The 21,788-nt window shown below is 53.2% G+C and overlaps 1 long non-coding RNA gene across 2 annotated transcripts in view; it reads right to left on the bottom strand.

Annotated features, from left to right (window-relative positions):
• LOC132249688 (uncharacterized) overlaps positions 1-17,617 on the bottom strand; it is a 49,969-nt gene extending 32,352 nt beyond the window's left edge. Inside the window, exons 1-3 of one of the 2 annotated variants that reach the window (XR_009461230.1) lie at positions 13,282-14,206; positions 9,329-9,421; positions 1,630-7,903 (exon numbers count right to left, since the gene is read on the bottom strand). This is a non-coding gene — a long non-coding RNA (uncharacterized LOC132249688). Of the gene's footprint in view, positions 1-1,629; positions 7,904-9,328; positions 9,422-13,281; positions 14,207-17,048 lie in introns of those variants that run through there. The other variant, XR_009461232.1, reaches the window with a different exon arrangement.
• Between the last annotated feature and the right edge of the window lie 4,171 nt (positions 17,618-21,788).

The following is a 21,788-nucleotide window of genomic DNA, read 5'->3' as shown; positions in this document are numbered from 1 at the left end:
CCTAGGAAGAGCTCCCGGGCCCCAACCGCCCCCCGCTCCTGCCGCTGCCCGCCCGGCCGCAGGGCAGTGCGCGCCGGGTCTAGCTCTGCCCCCGGGGCGGGCGGAGGGACCGGGACTACAGACTCTGCCCTCCCCGTCCGCCAGCGGCGTCCTCAGCGGCAGGCAGGGGCCGCTGCGGCTCTCGGCGCACCCCAGCCGCAGGAAGGTACGCGGTCCCGCAGCTGCCGGGCTGCGCGGGCCCCAGGCAACTCCTACCTGTGAGGAAGCGCTAGCGGGCATCAGGCATCACCGCAGCAGGTGCCGCCTTGTCTTGCAGAGCTGAGCCCAGTCTTGTTCCGTGGCCGTGTGCGACAAGCACTTGTTTCCAGCACCTGTCCCCACCCCGGCTTGGCTCTAATGCCATAGCCCCCAAAACCTCTGCCGGTGAGGCACCTAACCCACTCAGCCAAGAAAGAGCACCTGGCCCACACCACACTACCTGGCACACGGCTTTAAACCCAACCCCCAGCTGTTGGCACCTGGCTCCCACCCCAGACTTTTGCTTCGGGTGTCTGCAGGATGGGGCGAGCTGGAAGGCAAAGGCGAGAGAAACTGCACCAATTCCAGTCCTGCTGCCAGTCAGACCCACCACCTCCCACCCCGCGGGGGAGAACGTGCGTGGTGCTGCACTACTGCGTGGGGGAACTTTGGGGTATGACAAGCAAGCTCAGGCTGCAGCTTGGTCTCCTGCCTCTTAGCTGCCTGGGTGGCCACTGTAGTGGGACCTGCCTTTTGCATTTCAAGGGTAATCATCAAGGGAGCCGTAGCTGCGTCATTTCTGTGCCTGCGTCAGCCTGCGAGGTTCTGAGCGCAGACAGGCCGCAGTCTCCTTGGCCGAGGCCCGGCGGTAGCGAGCTGTTAGAACACAAAATGGGGGAAACTCAGAAACCAAAACAGTATTGTGACACTAAGGAAGCAAGCAGCAGTATGGGGAGGCCTTGCTGAGCCTCAACTTTGCAAAAGTGCTTTCAGCAGTGCCATGCCGGAGCCTGTCCTTGACCCAACTGCCTGTAGGACGACCCACCCCCTCCGCCCACAGAAAAAGCGTGGAGAACAGGCCGGAGTGTCCACCGGACCCTTCTCAGCAGGCACGACCTCCCCCATTTGCCCAGGCAACAAGAACGCAACTGTGCTCAGCTCAGTCCTCGTCCTCAGGTCCAGTGCTGAAGCAGCCTCCGCTCGCTGCACGGGGCCCACGTCCATCTTTATACCCTAGCTCTGCTCACTGTGCCTCCAAGACGGGAGGACAGGAAGAGGCTCCCTACCTTCCTCCCTGTTATCTACACCACCAGCCAAAGGGAGCAGAGAGGTTCCTCTGCAAGATTTGAAAGGGTCACAGCAAGGTAGAGAGAAACGCTGCGAGGCTGCCTGGGGGCAGGGTAAAGGAACAGGAGGGAGGGAGGGAGAGACTCTCTAAATCACGGAGCAGGATGGTGGGGGTCCTAGAGTGAAAAAGGGCAAGAACCACCGCTTTAAAAGTTGGCCAGGTAGCAGTGAGAGGGGCTTGAGGCTGTACCTGTGCTCGGGGAGGGAGGGAGGAAGAGGGCAGCAAGAGGTAAGCAACATATAGGACTCGGGCACAGCATTCACCTGGCAAAGCTGTGCAAGTCCTGCCACTCCTGGTTTAGGAAAGAGCCCCACGTTCCCCAGCCTGGTTGCATGGCCTTGTGCTGCTATCGCTGACCGCAAACTTTCTCCTGCCGTCCGCTTCTGAAAACGATGGGGAGCGTGCACGAACCCAAGTGTGCTTAGCGCTCCCCTCTCATCTTACAGCGATCTAGGGAAAAAGCTGAGAAATTATTCCAACACCTCCCTACTTGGGCACTCCTAGCAACGGCAAGGCCAGACTACCCTACTGATGAGCATCTCGCTCTGTGTCCATGCTCTGCTCTGCTCTGCTCGCTTGGAGTTAGGTGCAATCTTTCCTTGCAGGGAAGGGCCGTTCTTTTGCCGTTATGCACCATTGCCGACGGGACAGGTTGCTCCCCAGCAATCTCCACAGGCTGTGAAGGGACTCAGAAGAAAAAGGCAGGGGCCGGGACCCTGGGGAGGCTGCTTCTGCTGCAGCACAAAGAACAAACTGAACGCAGTGGCAACAGGCCGCTGGGGATGTCCCTGCTGCTGTCACCATGGGAGTGTGCTGCTCCTTGGTTGAACTGCTACAGGCTAGAACCAGTTTCTTCACAGGCTGGATCCAAACCACAGGCCATAGGTTTTTTGACCCCTGTTTTACCAGACCAACTGTAAGATGGGCATAGATACAGGCAACCTTTGGGGTATGACAGTACATTTCCTCAGGTTGCTGGGAAGGAACCAGGACTGAAAAAGGGGACTGGGATGCCTAAAACCTTGCTTCTGTCCGTCCAAACCGTGCTGTTGTTGCCACACGAGACATAACAAAAATCTTGCCTCCCCCGTGGTTCCTGAACCTTCCCAACAACACCGCCGCCACCACCACTTGCATGCTTAAATCATTTGGTTTCCTTCTGTCACCTGTTTGGAAACTTCCTTTTCTTACTGGACCTGCCAGGTGCTTTGTTGGCAAAGTATATGGGAAAACAAATAATAGTAATAGTAAGAATCAGAACAGGGATAATATTAGTAGTACTAACATTACTTATGGAAATTTGCTGAATGAAAGATGCAGGGCTCATCCGTGCCTCTTCCTTCCATTCCCCGCCCCCCCAACTATCCTGCATGGACATACAAGAAATAAGCCCCTGGGGGGGTCTCAACAACAGGGTGCAGTCCCACAACTGAAGCCTGTACTACAAGGCTGTTTGCTTTCTCACCGCAGTCCAGAAAACCAAGGTGTCACAGCCCGCATCTCCCAAGCAGTGCAGGCTGCTTACAAGGGCCTGCCAACTGCTCCAGGCAGAGTCACTGCCAGTAGCAGGTAGCGCAGCCCTGTGGGAGGCAGGGGGAGACCTGGCCAGTCCGGGGTTGCTGAACCTCTCCCTCCCTCCTAGCTCTTCCCCCAGGCACTTGGCCAAGCAGCCAAGAATGCCCCCGCCCCCAACCCTGGTCCTTTAACAATGACAGTCAACACACAAGCAGTGAAGGAGGGACATGCACCCCCTCACCCCCAATCGCTGACCAATGCACTAAGACTCTAACATGGGCCCCTGCTCACGTCCTTTTCTTTTTCGTGTCCTTGTGATAAGCTACATGTAAGACTTGACAGATTTTGTTGGAATCTGACAGGCCACACTCTGAGCGCTTCCATTGCAGCCTTCAACTTGCAGTCTGGGCTGTCAACCAGGTATCTTGGCCCCCCTCCCATGCCACTTCCCCTGCTCAGATGGCTCAGGTTTGGACAGGGGATGTGATGTCTCACAGGTATCATTAAAGCTCAGTAGTGGGAAGCAGAACAATTTTGCTTCCCTGCGTGAGCGACATCTCCAAAGCGTTCCTCTGACAGCTGCGCCTCACACACGGCACACCCCAGAAATAGCAACACACAGCTGCAAGTCTTCATTGTAAACCCATGACCACACAGGACTTCTGTGAGGCCCTCCGTGCAACTCCTTAAACCGGTCCTCCACCACGTACAGGAGACAGGGTGGGTACCCGGGGAAAGCACCAGGGAACAGAAGCACTGGCACACAACAGCTCCTGAAATGAGCAACAAGTAAAGAGGCAGGGATGTTACGAAGATGGTGATGAGAAAGGGGAAGGAAGGCTATGGGCAGATTCCCCTCGGTGTAAACTGAAAATATGGTCAGGGCCTGACAGACCACGCTCAGTATTGCAGACTACACACCTACCAGAAGCCTAACTTAAGAATGACACGTGCTTAAGCTGGCATACAAGCAATAGGCCGTGAGCCTACACTTATATCCCAAGGAACGGCCAAAAACAGTGGAATAAGATTCTGTTTCTCAAGACTTTGATACCAGACAAGACCAAGAGCGAGTAGCTGCTTTCTGGAACGGTGGGAAACAGCAGCTACGAGCAGCAACTGGCATTTGGTTTTGTGACCCTGTTACAAGTTAAAATAGGTCTAAATGGCAGAGGCTAACAAACACAAGGCAAGGAGGAGCATTCCCAGGCAGGCCGGGAAAGAGATGAGCAGTGTTCCTCCCTTCCAAACTCGGAGTTTTCCCAGGGACACGGGCCCCAGCCATGGGCTGGTCCCCGTGGGGCAGGTCCTGCGGGGCACAGGAAAATGGGTTCGGTCCCGGTCCCAAAGTTTCAGCAAAACGAGTCTACGTGACGCCCGTCGGATTATCGATTTAAAAAGCCCACGTAAAAATTAGGTTTAAACAAAAGGGAAAGTACAAAGACCTTTGCAAAAGTGGAGACAACCTCCTGTCAGCCTCCTCCTCCCTCCTGCATCTCCCCCAGCCGGTAGACTGGGCAATCTGTATTGTGGTGTGACAAGTCACTAGGTAGGCATAGCACAAAGGGTTTATATTCTTATGCCTCGAGGTGTGATCAATAAAAGTGCATGTTCTAGCCCTGTCTCTAGCTGCTTTATCCAAGTTGGAGGGTTGTAATCCTTTACACGCCAAGAGCATCACTGGCAAGTGTCATAGCGTCTTCACTTCACGTACAAAAAGGGTAATTGGCAGGGACCCGGGTTTTGCATTCACCAAGGAAAAATGCAGTAAAACCCAGTTTGTCACCTTAAGGACCCCGACCCAGTAATGACTCTGAAAATCATGTACAGCTTGGCCCTACTCACAAAAGTTAACATACTGAATAATAATGCTAACTGCATAATGCAAGACAACGCAATTTCATGGCCAGGCCATCTAAGAAAGAATTATGAAGTCTCTTCCATCTTATCGGGCTACATTCAGGATGATTTCACACAGACTCTTAGTTGTCTGGCGTGTAAACGTACGAAACGTCTATCCTCAATTAATTAGCACGATAAATATCTCTTTTCCGACTAAGTCGCGTTTATATGCCGAAACACATTCTCCATATGTAATAGCTGCCTCCTCCTGATTTAGTATGTTTTTCCTAGCGGTTAATCGGTTTCTCGATACGTTCCAAACTGAATAACCTCTCGTCACCGAAGAAGCTAACTCGTTCGCATTAGAAATGTCCGATAACCGGTAATCGGCAGGTTTTTCCTGTCGGTTACTGTTTGGGACTCCGTCTTGATTTACGCAACTAAAAGAATGCTTTGAAGATGCTAAAGTAAAGGGATAAAAAGTAAAACGGCACACAGCACACACACGTTTCAGGAGTGAAAAACATCTCTCTGACACGGCTTGCCAATACGCCCAACTTACTCTACAAGGTGAAGAGAAACAGACCGCCTCTTTGTCGCCTGTTTGGCGAGAAATCGTCACCTTACGGCTAATTACTGGACTTAGATTTGGTTTGGATTCGCCCGACTTGATCTTAAATACTTGTAGTAAATAAAGCCTTTCTGTCGCTCCTCAAACCGAGTGTCGTGTCAATCCCTGGGCTAGTCCGGAAACCTAGGTTTTTATTTGCCGACACCCAGCCCCCCAGATTTTCTCCTCTAAAGGGTAACAGCGTGACCAGTGGTGGGATTCTCCTTGCAGGCTGCCAGACTTCCATCCTGCAAGGTGCTCAGGGGAACAGGAGGAGGGGTCACAAAGGGGTGCTATGTGCATGTGACCATGTACACAGGTACATGCCTGCCCACAGGCTGGAGAGTGGGTCCCCACATGTAAGTCAGGTGTGGCGGGAGGAGGCGAATTGAGGCCCCCATAAATGAGGAGTGAGGGACTTGGGCAGGGCTGGGGCTGCTGCCCAGCTGTGCCCAAGCATGGGGCCTGGTGCTGCCAAGCACAGCTACAGGGCCTAGGTGAGGAGCGGGCAGGGGGGGCTTGACTGCCTGGCACTGCACACACTCCTGAGGCAGATGGGGTGCACATGCCCCCAATTTATGCACACTGGGGGCAGGATGCCCATTGCAGGCTTGGTCTTCCAACCCTGCTGACCTCTCTGCAAAGCCTCTGTGGCCCAGTGGGCGAGAGCTGGCACAGGAGGGCAATATAGGGCACAGAAGCTCAGTGCCACAACCGTGACCCCTACAGTACCGCAGCAAGTTACCCCCTGCCCGCCAGAGAGCACTGGGGGTGGCAGCACAGAGTTCTTCCCCTTGCTGCTGCTGGGTGGGCACAGGGTGCCTCACCATGATAGCGTGGGACTTGCAGGGGCGGCACCAATCTTCCCTGCCCATCCCTGCTCTCTACTTCCATGCTGGGTCCTGCCCACTGGGCTCCAGAAACCCCAGGGGAAGGGCAACAGAGTGAAGTGCCCAAGCCCACAGCAGATAGCATGCATGCACCCCGCACAGGCTCTACTCAGGCTGTGCCATCCATGAAAGCGGGAGCTGTGCTCCGCTCCCCACTCAGGCCACAGCAGCTGCCGCCTGACACATCCAGGACCCTGATCCAGTAACCCTGGCAGCTGGGAGGGGGTGCAGCATGTGGCTGTGGGTGGGAACTGAGGGGCACTGCCAGGGCCCAAGGGACCATGCTTGGCAACTGAGGGGCACTGGCAGGCTAGGGGGCCATGGGTGGAGAGTGACGAGTACAGGAACGGCCACGGGGTTGTGCACTGGTAAGATTCCAAGTGGATTTAACATTGGAAACATATCAATAAAACAGTGTTCAACCAATCCCTATATATATAGTGGCATTTCCTTTTGGTCGTGAAAAAAGGTGGATTTGGGGGGCTATTCAGAGATTTTGTGATTTGTTTTTTCTTCTGAGAAAAGCAGGATCCCTGGTAATAAGTAAAGGAATGGATACTTACCTAGAATGTTGTCTTAACCTGCAAAACTGTCCTCACCATAACAGAACTGTAGGCTTGTCTGTCAAAAGACTGAACACTACCTGGTTCTCCATAACGTGCGTGACTGATTAAAAACACCCTCTACGTCCATCACGCACAGCTGAAACTGTATAAAGAAAAGTCATCTCATAAACTCCAAGCGATTTCAGGGCCGAGCAACAAGAGCCCCAAATGGGACACTGGATATGCTGAGATCAGCCAAGGAAATCCAGGCTGAAATGCTACTGGCTAAAAGGTAAAAAAAAAAAAAACCCAAAAAACCTATTCCACCCCAACTCATACTCTCAGAAAAAATATCTGGCAATTTTAACTGGAATGATTATACTTAGTGGACAAACGAGGCCCCTCGATGCAGAACCGTAATCTGTCGCTGCTAAAGTACAAAGTGTCTGCTCGAGTCTAAGGTGAGGATTTTTAGGGAGTCCCGAACACTCCGCGCCCTTCTTCTGCTACGCTACGTTTCTCCTCCTTCCCAATACTCTGATCCCAGAAGCTGTTCAGTCTGAAACACCATGAGTAGCATGTGAGAGAAGTCTTGAGGGAGTTGAGATATATAGGTCAGTAATCACGTGCGATGCTAACGAGGCAACCTCCGGAAAGACGAAGGGTCCCAGGCCTCGCCTCAGTTTCCCTGCTCTCCGCTCTATTGGCCGAGCGCTCCTTACCTCAGACAAACAGGGTGGAATACAGAAATTTCAACCTGAACTCTATAAAACCCCCGCACAAAAGGTAGAGATGCGGGATTCTGGAACCGCCCTCAAACCTGGGGGATGGATTGCAAGGGGCCGTGGCACCTTCCCGCCCGGTACCGTGTATGCCTACGCATTCTTTGCTTTACGTAGCTGCTGTCAGCAGAAGTGACTGACTATTAATATCTCGATAGACCGGTGTACATTTTTTTGAAGGAACTTGCTCCAGCTTATCTTCTACTTCTCCAGAGCCATCCGGGGTGTAACGTGTGCATCCGCACGCACAAAATACTGTCGACAGGCCAGATCCAGCACGGGGAGAGACGTTGTCTGTTCCTCGGTCCCGCCTGGCCCGGGCACTGTCCAGCCTGTGGCACATCGTGCCGTCCCTGCGAATACAGCAGAACTGTGGCTGGACTGCCCTTCTAGGCAGCCTGGACAGCAGTGGCTCCTTCCAGCTGTCACTGCCACTGGCCCCAGCACCGTGCTACTGGCAGGTTCCCACATGTACAGCCCCGATCCCGCCCCACCCCGCCCCAGCTCTGGACTTAGCCCAGTGGAGGAGACCAGCCAGACCCGCATGCACAGCCCCGACCCTGCTCTGGACTCACCCACCCACGCTGACCAATGGCACCAGCAGCAGCAGTCGAGCAGAAGCTGCTGCTCGATGAAAAAGAAAAACTGTTCCTCCCCTGCTGCTGGGTCCTTTTTTGCTGCAGCCGCTCATAGCTTGCACCCGTGCTGCCCTGCATCTCCTCTGCACTGCCGCTGCTGCCCCAGCAGTGATGGTGGCAGAGGCTCAGCAGGGCAACCTGGGTGCAGGCTCCAGGTAGCTGTAGCAAGAATAGCCTAGTCACTGTAAGAGGGAGGGGCCATTTTTCTCTCATGCCAAGCAGCAGCTTCTGCCCGACCGCTGCCAGTACTCAATGTGGGTGGGCGGTCTGGAGCAGGAGCAATGCGGGCGAGGGTTGGAGCTGTGCACGCAGGTTGTGACTGGTCCACTCTGGCTGGGGTGAGTCCAGAGCAGGCGTGGGGCAGGCTGGGATTGGAACTGGGATTATCCACTGTTGGTAGTGGCAGGGATGAGCCGTAGAGCCCACAAGCTTGGCACATTTGGGGCTCGGGTGGAGGGGGGTGTTGACTGCCCTGCTGCAACTCCCCAAAACTGCCTGTGTGGGCCACAAGTCCAAATACTTGCCTGCCCCTGGCTGACACCAATGTCCACCATATACAGGAGACAATGCTACCACTGCACAGCCAGAGGAGGAGGGACAAGGAAACAAACAGAAAAACACCTTAAAGCTGAGAGAAGCAAAGAGCGGGGGGCAAAGGAGTATTCTCCCCACTTCCCCTACAACTCTCGAAAGGAAGTTGAAAAATGTGGTGCAGGCCTGCTGCAGACTGGGACAGGACAAGGGATTTCATGGGAAGCCTTCCAAGGAAGGATGAGACTAGGAGAGGCTGACAGAGGCTGTCAGGTAGGACAAGGTCACAGGGCCTGGATATTGGGCACATAAGGTTCAGTGGCTAACAAGTGCTGAAGCCTGCAGACATCAAAGTGCTCAACACCTCATCCTGGCACAGGAAGGGAGAATACAAAGGCTGTGGGGTCTGGGCCACTGGGATCCTGTGAGCCAAGGGGCAGGTCATTGCTTTTGAAGGGTGCTACCAGCAGTTAGAGGCAAGAGCTGCAGTCACTGGAGGTGTTATCATAGGAGCACGACACACAGATGATGTGCCTCCAGGCAGAAGCCTAAGCAGCTGAGGGTGCATTTTGCCCCATGAGAGTGTTTAAGGCAGAAACTCGTACTCACCTGTTACCCGTGGTGCCTTGGATATTTCACCTGTTACCCGTGGTGCCTTGGATATAAGTCCCACTTCTTTCACGCTGCAGCTCCTCGCTGACACTGCTTCCATGAACAGGTGCACAAGGAGCAGTTGGAAAGAAAGGAAAGAACCACGTTAGACCGTTTCATTGGAGTGAGAAGACACACACCATTAAACGCACCGCAGTAGATGAAATGACCCCCGTGGGCCAGCCCGGCACATTCCCGTTCAGACTTATCAAATGACCACACACACACACACACACACACAAAATCACACTTTTCTACACACACCACTACAAAAAAGGTTTCCAAATCACCATGCATTTTCCCTCATACAACATAACCATATTTCCATATGCTTACCCCATTGCCACACAATTTTCCACAGGTTGCACAAAACAGTTCCCAAATCACCCTAAAGTTACCACACCATTTTCTAAAAATTAAATTACCATATTTCCATGCAAAACCCCTATAGTTCCAAATGTCCTATATACCACAAGGTCCCAAATGCCACAACAAAAATCGCATGTCCAAACATTTCCAGGAAAAAGTTCACAAAGCACCACTGAACTCTCCCAATACCACCATATTTCCCCAAAACGTTTCTACAAAAAAACTTCCATATCACCACACAAAATGACCAACCTCCCACCTAAAAAAACCCACAAAAAAACCACCACACTGCCAGAAAAAAGGTTTTCAAATCAGCACCAGTTTTCAACATGGAAACCACCACGTGTCCAAACACAGGCACACACATGCCCACAAAAATTTTTCCAACCCTTGCCCACCATTTCCCTCACACAACACAAGCATATTTCCACACTTACCCAGTCACCACAAACTATTCCACAAGTCCCACAACACACAAGTTCCACAAAAACAGTTCCTAAATCACTCTAATATTACCAGACCATTTTCCACACACAAAAAATCACCAGATATTTCCACTCACATTTCCACATACACCTGCCAAATCACCAGTTTTCCACGCAAAAAAAAAATATCACTTCCAAAACAAATCCTTTTTCACCACACACCATCACATCTTCCACAAAAAAGCACATTTCCACAGACACGCTCCCCAGTCCCCACAGAATTCTCCCAATACCACGTTTCCCCACACCTTTCCACCAACGCATCACCAAATTACCACAAAATGACTCGCCTGCCACCAAACAAATCAGCACTTCCAGATAAAAAGGGGGTTCTCAAATCACCACACAGAACAAACTGTTTTCCACACAAAAGTCGCCACATGCCCTCAAAAAAGGTTTCCAAATCCCCACACCGTTTCCCCCACACAACACAACCATATTCCCATGCACAGAAATTTCCACAGTTCCCACAAACACCAGTTGCACAAACAGCTCCCAAATTACCCTAAAACTACCACACCATTTTCCACTGGCATAATCACCACATTTCCACAGAGTTCCTAAATCACCAGTTTTCCACACAAAAATCACGTTTTCTAACAAACAAGGTCCTTTCGTACCACACATCACCAGTTTTTCACAAAATTTTTACATTTCCACACACTCCCAAATAAACGTCCCAAATCCCCACAGACCTCTCCCAACGTCACAAAATATCTCCAAACATTGACACAAAAACGCCTCCAACTCACCACAAAGGATGTCTGGTTTTCCACTCGCAAACCACCACAAGCCCACACACGAGCCCACAAAAAAGGTTGCCAAATCCCCAGACCATTTCCCCCCACACAACACAGCCGTATTTCCACACAGTGAACCAATCCCCATACAATTGTCCACAGGTCCCACAACACACCAGTCACACAAACAGTTCCCAAATCACCCTAAAATTACCACACCACTTCCACACAAAATCAACAGATTTCCACACACATTTCCACAAAGTTCCCAAACCATCACGTTTCCACACAAAATAGCAGTATTTCCAAACAAGGCACTATATCACCACACACCATGACCAAATTCCCCCCAAACAATCACATTTCCACAATTTCAAAATACAGGTCCCAGCTCCTCACACAATTCTCCCAATACCACCATATTTCACACATTTCCACAAAACACCTCCAAATCGCCACACTAAAGGACCAACTTCCCACCAAAAAGATCATCACACTGCCACAAAAAGTGTTTCCCAAGCCCCCCACACAAAACAGGCAACATGAAAACCCCCCGGTGCTCACACAGCTCCACGCCCCTGCTCACGGGCACATTTCCACCCCCTCCCCCGGGTCCGTCCGGCGCCGGGGCCTGCCCGCCCGCACCGCGCTGCCCCGCCGCGCAACGAGGCCGCACCAGGCGCCCCAGGAGAGCGGCGGCTCCGACCCCGTGCGGGGGGCGCGGGGCGAGCAGCGCGCCCAGGGCCAGGCGGAGCGGGGCGGAGCAGCGTCCCGCCAGCACCAGCTCGAGGAGGAAGGGGCCGAGCTGCGGCACCGCGCACAGAACACCCGCCCGCCCCGCCGTGCCCTGCCCCGCACGTGGCCATGGCGGATCCCGCCTGCAGCGCTGATGCCTCCGCTGGGCAAGCGGCTGCCTGACAGCCCCGAGGGTCGCGCACAGCACCCCGGTCTGCTCTGCCCCGAGCCAGCCTTGCAGACGGCCCCACACGTGCCGGCTCAGAGCTGCCCCTCGTGTCCAGAGCGCACGGCAGCGCCGGAGCCCGGGTGCTGCTGCGGAGCGTGCCCGCCCCCCACCGGGCTCTGACTGACACCGGGAACCGCGTGTCCACCCCACGCCTGATAACGCTGCAGGCCCTGGCTCCCACGTGCTGCTCTAACGACGAGGCATCCTGCTTTTCCCAGATTAAAAAAAAAAAAAAGCAAGCACAATCTCTGATAAATAACCCCACTCATTCTCAAATAAAAACACCAAAATGCCTGATTAAAATGAAAGGCCCCTCAACTCCCCACTCCGCCCAACCTCCTGGCCCCCAGCTCTACCAGAGGGGGCCCCCAGCTGCCAGCACTATGGGGCCAGGGACCCGTGTCCACGGCGCCCTGCCCGGCAGGAGACAGCGGCTGCTGCACCAGACCAAAGCCCAGCTCCCCCCACCCACTGCCTGCCTGCTGTGAGCTCAGGCTGGGTGGGGGGGTTCCCCACAGCTGTGCGCATTCCCAAGGGGCAGCGGGAACACAATCCTGTGTGCAGGGCAGGGGCAGGCTGCCCACTGCAGACTCAGGCTCCCTCCCTGCTGCCCTCGCCCCGGGGCCTCTGCAGCCCAGCAGGTGCAACCCATTGCTTTCGGGAACAGTGGGACCACAGCCCCAGCCCACACAGCACCAGTGAGGGACACAACCGCATGCCACCATGCACTTAGGGGATGCATTGCCCCCGCTCCCCCACCAAACCCAGCCCTGGAGCACCTGTTCACCCACCTGAGTCGCATTTGGGACTGATCTTTTCCGTGGGGACAAGGCTGCGGGTCAGGAGTGAGGGCAACACAAGACAAGCAGAGGCTGCGGGCTGGGAGTCAGGGGCACCAAAGCATCCCACAAGCACGGGCTGGTGGGCAGCAGCACAGAGCACCCCCAGCACCAGGCTCCTCCCCCACTAGCCAGAAGCACAGGGACCCCCCCCAGTGCCCTGCCCTGCCCTAGGACACTGCCACAGACGTGCATGCACCCCTCACCTGGTCTGGAACACATCTCTGGCACCCGTGCATCCTGGTCCCTGCTCCTTTGTAGTTCAAACCCAACAATACCATAAAGTGCCCCCCTGGCTCTACACTCAGGTGACTGGGCCTGCACAGGCAGTGTCATGTCACCCAGGGGGAAACCTGCATAGGACCCCTCGGCACGAGAGGTATGCTGCCTCCCTGGAGCAAAGATTCGGGATGTGACGGAGGTAATCCAGGCCAGGATCAAGCCCACCGATTACTACCCCATGGTCCTAGTCCATGTGGGTACTAATGATGCGGCCAGGAGAACCCCCGATCACCTGATGGCAGACTACAGTGCTCTGGGTGGCGTGCTGAAGGAGTTCGGTGCACAGGTGGTTTTCTCTTCCATCCTACCAGTGACCGGACGAGGAAGACGGCAGGAGAACTGCATCCGAGAAACCAACTGGCGGCTTCGGCAGTGGTGTCTCGAGGCAGGCTTCGGCTTCCTGGACAATGACCCGCACATCACGACGAGGGACATGCTCAGCTGGGAAGGGCTTCACCTGTCCCCCAAAGGTAAGCGTGTGTTTTCTACTAGGTTGGCGGGCTTTAAACTAGGCTCGTCGGGGGGAGGGGAGTACGAGGGCAGGGGAAGCTGTGGACCACCAAACCATGTGGCACCCACAAGGACAGCCCAGCCTGAAGAAGGAGAACACTGGAGACCTGAAAGCCATGGGGAGACCAGCACTACAGAACAGGTAAGAAACAAGAAGGTCAGAAACAATGGGCCCCTTGGGACTTGGAGCGGGGCGGCAGCAAAGGCGCCAGTCGCAGGGCTCAAGTGCCTATAGACTAATGCTAGGAGCATGGGGAACAAGCAGGATGAACTAGCGCTCCTGCTTGCACTAAACACCTATGACTTAGTGGGGCTAACAGAGACCTGGTAGGATTCATCCCATGACTGGGCGGTACATATTGAGGGCTATAGATTGTACAGAAAGGAAAGGTCGGGGAAGAAAGGGGGGGGGGGGGGTTGCACTTTATGTCAGTGAGCAATATACATCAACCCTCATCAAGACAGAATCCAAGGTTGAGGAAGTAGAAGGATTGTGGGTTAGGCTACATGGGGGGCAAGGAGAAAGGGATTTGGTGGTAGGGGTCTGCTACAGACCCCCACACCAAGGGGAAGAAATAGATGCGGGGCTCCTGAAGCAACTCTCGGAGACCATAAAAGCTAAAGAGGCGGTAGTCATGGGGGACCTAAACTACCCGGACATCTGCTGGGAGACGCAGACAGCAAGGTCCCATCGCTCACGCAGGTTTCTAACCTGTGTACAGGACCTCAACCTGACACAGGAGGTGCACGGTCCCACTAGGGGGAATGCCATACTGGATCTGGTATTGGCAACGGGAGATGACATGATAGGGGACCTCCAGATCGGTAGCCATTTGGGAGACAGTGATCACCTTATAATAGAATTCAACATAAGACGTCGAGTGGGTAAGGTAACTAGTAGGGTGAAAGTGCTAGACTTTAGGAAAGCTGATCTCAATGTACTCAGGCGATTAGTCAAGGATGCACTGCACAGTAGGAGTTTTGAAGGGATGGGAGCCCAAGAAGGGTGGCTGTGCCTTAAGGAAACGATCCTTCGGGCACAAAGCAAGACGATCCCCGAGCGAGGCAAAAAAGGGAAAGGGGCCAGGAGGCTTCCATGGCTGACCAGAGAAAACCAGGGCAGCCTAAGGGCCAAAAGGGGAGCACATAAAAAGTGGAAACAGGGTGAGATCACTAAAGATGAATATACCTCCTCTGCTCGTGCTTGTAGGGAGGCAGTTAGGCGGGCCAAAGCTACCATGGAGCTGAGGATGGCAACCCAAGTAAAAGACAACAAGAAATTGTTTTTTAGATATATTGGGAGTAAAAGGAAGGCCCAGGGAGGAATAGGACCCCTGCTAAATGGGCAGAAACAATTGGTGACAGACAGGGGGGACAAGGCTGAACTCCTCAACGAGTTCTTTGCCTCAGTGTTCCTAAGCGAGAGGCACGACAAGTCTCTCACTGGGGTTGTGGAGAGGCAGCAGCAAGGCGCCAGACTGCCATGTGTAGATCCTGAGGCGGTGTAGAGTCACTTGGAAGAACTGGATGCCTTTAAGTCGGCAGGCCCGGATGAGCTCCATCCGAGGGTGCTGAAGGCACTGGCCGACATCATTGCAGAGCCACTGGCGGGAATAGTCGAACGCTCGTGGCGCACGGGCCAAGTCCCGGAGGACTGGAAAAAGGCTAACGTGGTCCCCATTTTCAAGAAGGGGAGGAAGGAGGACCCGGGCAACTAGAGGCCAGTCAGTCTCACCTCCATCCTTGGCAAAGTCTTTGAAAAAATTATCAAGGCTCACATTTGTGAGAGCCCGGCAGGGCAGATTATGCTGAGAGGAAACCAGCACGGGTTTGTGGCGGGCAGATCGTGCCTGACCAACCTAGTCTCTTTCTATGACCAGGTTACAAAACGCCTGGACACAGGAGGAGGGGTGGATGTCGTATACTTAGACTTCAGGAAGGCCTTCGATACGGTATCCCACCCCATACTGGTGAACAAGTTAAGAGGCTGTGATGTGGATGACTGCACAGTCCGGTGGGTGGCGAATTGGCCAGAGGGTCGCACCCAAAGAGTCGTGGTAGATGGGTCGGTCTCCACCTGGAAGGGTGTGGGCAGTGGGGTCCCGCAGGGCTCGGTCCTTGGACCGATACTCTTTAATGTCTTCATCAGTGACTTGGATGAGGGAGTCAAATGTACTCTGTCCAAGTTTGCAGATGACACAAAGCTACGGGGAGAAGTGGACATGCCGGAGGGCAGGGAACAGCTGCAGGCAGACCTGGATAGATTGGACAAGTGGGCAGAAAACAACAGGATGCAGTTCAACAAGGAGAAATGCAAAGTGCTGCACCTAGGGAGGAAAAATGTCCAGCACACCTACAGCCTAGGGAATGACCTGCTGGGTGGCACAGAGGTGGAAAGGGATCTTGGAGTCCTAGTGGACTCCAAGATGAACATGAGCCGGCAGTGTGACGAAGCCATCAGAAAAGCCAATGGCACTTTATCGTGCATCAACAGATGCATGACAAATAGGTCCAGGGAGGTGATACTTCCCCTCTATAGGGCGCTGGTCAGACCGCAGTTGGAGTACTGCGTGCAATTCTGGGCACCGCACTTCAAGAAGGATGCGGATAACCTGGAGAGGGTCCAGAGAAGGGCAACTCGTATGGTCAAGGGCCTGCAGACCAAGCCCTACGAGGAGAGACTAGAGAAACTGGACCTTTTCAGCCTCCGCAAGAGAAGGTTGAGAGGCGACCTTGTGGCTGCCTTTAAGTTCATCACGGGAGCACAGAAGGGAATTGGTGAGTATTTATTCACCAAGGCGCCCCCGGGGGTTACAAGAAACAATGGCCACAAGCTAGCAGAGAGCAGATTTAGATTGGACATTAGGAAGAACTTCTTCACAGTTCGAGTGGCCAAGGTCTGGAACGGGCTCCCAAGGGAGGTGGTGCTCTCCCCTACCCTGGGGGTCTTCAAGAGGAGGTTAGATGAGTATCTAGCTGGGGTCATCTAGACCCAGCACTCTTTCCTGCTTATGCGGGGGGTCAGACTCAATGATCTATTGAGGTCCCTTCTGACCCTAACATCTATGAATCTATGCACCCACACCCCCTGGGCATGGAAGAAAAATGGTTGCACTGCCCAGCCACACCTACATGAACTGCACTCCCCCCCCCCCCCCCCCAAGTGTTTCCCGGGAAGCTCACAGAGGCCAACACAGTGCGATTCCCTCATCTCTGTGCCTTACCCCATACACCTTCTACTGCTGCAGACCTGGAGGCATTTTGCAAGGTGCTCTGTACAGCAGTTTCAGCTTAACTCCATAGAAAAATTGCTCCTTCTTAAGGGCAACTGTGCACTCCCTTACATCACCTTCCCACATACACAGGAGGCAGTGGCTACACAGCAGAAGCACAGACAGAGGAGGAGAGAGGGGAAAAAAAGGCCCTGAGACAAACAGCTTCAGGCTGAAACAAGTAAAGAGTATGCAGGCATAAAACTCTCTTCCCCACCTCCCTTGCAACTCTCCACGTGCAGCTGGGAAATACTGGTGGAGCCAACCTGCAGACTGGGATGGGACAAGGGATTTCATGGGAGGCCTTCAGGGGAAGGGTGAGACAGAGGCTGACAGAAACATTAGGGTAATGGGCTCTGTGGTGTTGGCCACAGGAGGACGAGAGGTTAATATGTGCTGAAGCTGCCAGAGTTCCAAGCGCTCGACACCTAATCCAGACACCGGGAGGTACAACAGCAAGTCTCTGGGTCTGAGCCACTGGTATCAGCCTGGCCCAGGGGCAGGCCATTGCTTTTGCAAGGCTCTCCTAGTAGTTGGGAAGCAACAGCTGCAGCCGCTGGAGGTGCTAGCTTTGGATGCTTGCAAGCAAACGACGTGCATCCCGTCAGAAGCCGAGGCAACTGCTGGCGCGTTGCGTTCCCTGACCGTGTCCGAGGCAGGAACGCGCAGGCACCTGCTGCCAGGGCTGGCTCGGATGTTTCCGAGAGACCGGTGCGGGCCCCAAACGCTCGTTTCTCAGTAGCTCACGCAGGGACCCGTTGCAGATGTGACAGATGCTGGGGGCCTTTCTACTCCGGGCCTTTTGGTGTCGAATGTCATGCTGCGCCTCCTCCCCGATAAGCTGGTTCCAAGGACAGGAGCGCAAGGACTAGTCTGTGAGAAAGGGCAGACACACATCAGACACTTTCACGCAAGGTAAAATGCTCACACTGTTAACCCCAGCACAGATAGCGATAAGATGACCCTGCTGCCAGCCTCGGCCATTTTCAAGGTGCCTAGGCTGAGCCGCACTTACGCTGTTAAGCACAAGGGCCGAGCCTTTGTTCTGAGTAACCGCAGCATGAACCTTTGCAGTTGTGACAACTAACTTGGGCAGCAAGTAAAGGAAACCATCAAACACAATTAAACAAAGCACAAGGCCTAAAAGGAGCTAACGGACCATACATAAATGATCCCTATATGGTATATCATAGGTTTATCTTTAGCTAGCAGTGTGGCAATTGATGTAACTAAATATACTGCATGTTATTTTCTATAATAGATATACTTTTGCCCTCCTCTGAACCCTCACAAGGTTGTCCACATCCCTCTTGAAGTGTGGCGTCCAAAACCGGACAGAGTACTCCAAGTGTAGCTCGACCAATGTCGCGTAGAGGGTAAGCATCACCTCCCTGGACCTGTTTGTCCTGCACCTGCGAACACATGATGAAGTGCAGTTAGCTTTACCAATCGCTTTGTCACGTTGACAACTCGCGCTCATCTCGGTGTCGATGCTGACTCCGAGATCCCTTTCCGCTGCTCTGATGCTGAGAAAGCCCTCCCGCAGCCTGTAAGCGTGCCGGTGATTCCTTCTCCCTAGGTGCAGCACTTTGCACTTGTCTTTGTTCAACGGCATCCTATTCTGGTCTGCCCATTTTCCAACCTGTCCAGGTCCCCACAGATTTGGTCCCAACCCTCTAGTGCACTGGCTCTCAAACTTTGTTTTGCATGGACCGCTTGAAAATTGCCGAGAGTCTCAGCGGACCGCTTAATCTCCGTCACCAGAAAAAAAATTAATCAACTGCGGGGCCAAATGCAGAGATTCTCAATTGTTCTGCAACCTTTCTGAGGACCACCTACATGGAGCTTGTGGACCAGTGCTGGTCCAGACACCACAGTTGGAGGACCTCTGCTTTAGCATGTTAACATTACCCATAAATTTGGTATCATCTGCATATTTGGACAGAGTGCTTTCCACGCCCTCATCCAAGTGACCGATGAAGACATTAAACAGCACAGGTCCAAGGACCGAGCCTTGTCAGACTCCACTGCCCACATCTTTCCAGGTTGATACCAACCCATCCACCGCCATTCTCTGGGTATGACACTGAGCCATTTTGCCACCCACCTGATCGTGTAATCATCTATGTGACACCGGCTCAGTTTATTAATGACATTAGAATGAGATACCATATTGAAGGCCTTCTTAAAATGCAAGTAGATGACATCTACCTCAATTCCTGTGTCTAAGCATTTTGTGACCTGGTCATAAAAAAGAAACAAGGTTAGTCAGGCAAGATCTACCTGTTATGAATATGTGCTCACTGCCCTTCAGCATCCCCCCACTTTCCAGGACTCCCACAAATGTGATCTTTAATGTTTTCAAAGGTTTTCCTCAGAATAGAAGTGAGACTAACTGGTGTCTAGTTACCCAGATCCTCCTTTCCCTTCTTAAAGATAGGGACCACGTTGGCCCTTTTCCAGCCCTCTGGGACCTGACCCGAGTGCCACGAGTGCTCAAACAGCTGTGCCGGGGCTCTCCTATAACGCTGCCAAATCCTTCAGCACCCTTGGATGAAGATCACGTGGGTCTGCTGACTTAAACACATCCAGTCTTTCCAAGTGCCTCTTCACCAAGTTGGCAGAAACACTTGGTGGGCTGGTGTCCCGTTTATGCCTGTTTAGCATCCAACTGGGAGATCTGTCCTGATCCATGTTCAGGAATACAGAAGCAAAAAACTCACTGAAGAGCTCAACCTTGCCCTGCCCACCCCACCTATCACTATTTGCACTGGTTTGTCCTGTAGGGTTCCTATGCTACCATGGCACCTTCTTTTTACTCCTTATACACCTAAAGAAAGACTTTTTAGTTGTTTTTAATTTTTGTTGCCAGCCCAAGTTCCATTTCTGCTTCTCCCTTTCTAACTGCCTCCCTGCAAATGCGGGCCAAGTAGGTATACTCCACCTTGATAGATCTCACGTGCTTCCACTATCTATATGCCTCTTTTTTGCCCCTAGGTTTTCCTGCATTTTGCTGTTCAGCCAAGAGGGTTTCTTGGCCCCTTTTTCCCCTCTCCTGTGCAACGGGATCATCTTCTTCTACACCTGTAGGATTGCTCCCTTTAGGAACAACTGCCCTTCCTGGACTCCCATCTCACCAGTGCTCTTGTCCTTCAGCGCCTCACTAACTAATCTCCTGACCACACTGAAGTCTAGCACTCCTACCCTACTGGTTATCTTTCCCGCCCTGGGCCAGATAGTGAATCCAATCAATGGATGGTCACTGTCTCCTAGGTTACCTTGTGTCAGTCGATTCCCTACCAGGTCATCCCCTGTAGCCAGCACCAAGTCCAGTAAGAGGTCCCTAGTGGGACCATATACCTCCTGTGTTAGATGAACATGCTGTTTGAAACAGTTAACAAGTAATAAGCCTGCATTTACATCACAAGCAATGGCCTGAGAAAGTACAATAAGAATCTGTTTCTCCAGCCTTCAATACCAGGTGAGACCAAAGATGAGTAACTACTTCCTGAAAAGGTGGGAAAAAGCAGCTTAAAACACCAACTGATTTTTGGTTTTGTGAACCTTTGTAAATTAAAATCGGTCTAGACAGCAGAGTAAAAGAAACAAAACAGGGCAAGGAGCATTCCCAGGTGGGCAGGGAAAGACATGAGCAGTGCTTTTCCCTTCCAGAGTTGTATTTTTTCCAGGGACACAGGCCCCAGCTCATTGGCATCTCCCAAGTCCACGGGAAAATGGATTCACTCCCATTCCCAAACTTCCAGTGACACCAATCTGCTTGACACATATCGTAATATCCATTTAAAAAACAAAGCAAAAACCACACGTAAACATTAGATGTGAACAGAGGAAAGCTTTAACAGACCTTTGCAAAGTGGAGGCAACCTGTTGTTAGCCTCCTCCCCCCTCCTGCACAGGTGAGAATCTGTATTCCAAACATCTCAAACTCCCCTGAAGTTGAATTGATGTCCTGCGGTGCTTCCTGAACAACAACAGGTTTTTTCATTTCTTTTTCTGCTTAAAAAATGAAAATTTGGTGCTTTGCAAGCTGCTCTCTAGACAGGTTTCGGCATCAGCATAGAAAAGGGGAGTGAGGGGCACTGGCCTTGAGGGGGGTGTAGCTTGGGAGGGAGGGAACATGCCATGGGCAGGGCACCAGCGTATTACGGCTGCTCAGCACCACAAATCCATGTGGGGAGACAGCTGCAGGGAGACAGTTTTTCAACAGTAGTCCTCCTTCCAGATACTCTGCTCCTAAAACCTGTTCCATATGAAACACCATGAGTAGCATGGGCAGATGTGGCCCATGGAGGGACTCAGTCTGCCCCTTGGCAGGTACATCAATCCTGTCTTGCCCAATCACTGTCTAGCCTCTAGTGCATCCCACTGCCTCCGGGCATGCAGCAGGGTGCGCCTGGACTGCCTTTCCAGGCTGTACAGGAAAAGACAGCTGCTTCTAGTTTCTCCTGCCACTGCCCCAAACCCAAGCTACTGGCAAGGACCCACACGTACAGCTCCAACTCCATCCAGCCAGTGTCCGCTCAGGACTAGGCCCAGCAGAGTGGACGAGCACCAGCCCAGCCAGAACCCGTGCACACAGCCCAAACCCCAAACTGCACTGCGCCTCCTCTACACGTGCCCACCCACGCTGAGCAGCGGCCATAGCTGCTGGAGGTGAACACAAGCTCATGCTCGGCACAAGGGACAAGTGGCCCCACACCCTTCACAGCTACCAGGCTCTTCTGGCTGCAACCACTACGAGCCTGAGGCTGGACTGCCCTACGGTTCCTTTGCACAGCCGCCACGGCCCTGCTGCATGGCCCGGAAGCAGCAGCGATGGCAGTGGAGACAAGCCCCAGGGCAGCCCACATGTAGACTCTGCACAGCTGCAGGAGGAAGGGACTGGCCACAGTGACGAGGAGGAGTCATGTTTCCGCCATGTCAAGCAACAGCTACT

This window comes from Alligator mississippiensis, chromosome 3 (assembly GCF_030867095.1).
Source record: "Alligator mississippiensis isolate rAllMis1 chromosome 3, rAllMis1, whole genome shotgun sequence".
NCBI classification, from domain to species: Eukaryota; Metazoa; Chordata; order Crocodylia; family Alligatoridae; genus Alligator; species Alligator mississippiensis.
This window is presented reverse-complemented; position numbering and strand designations above follow the sequence as displayed.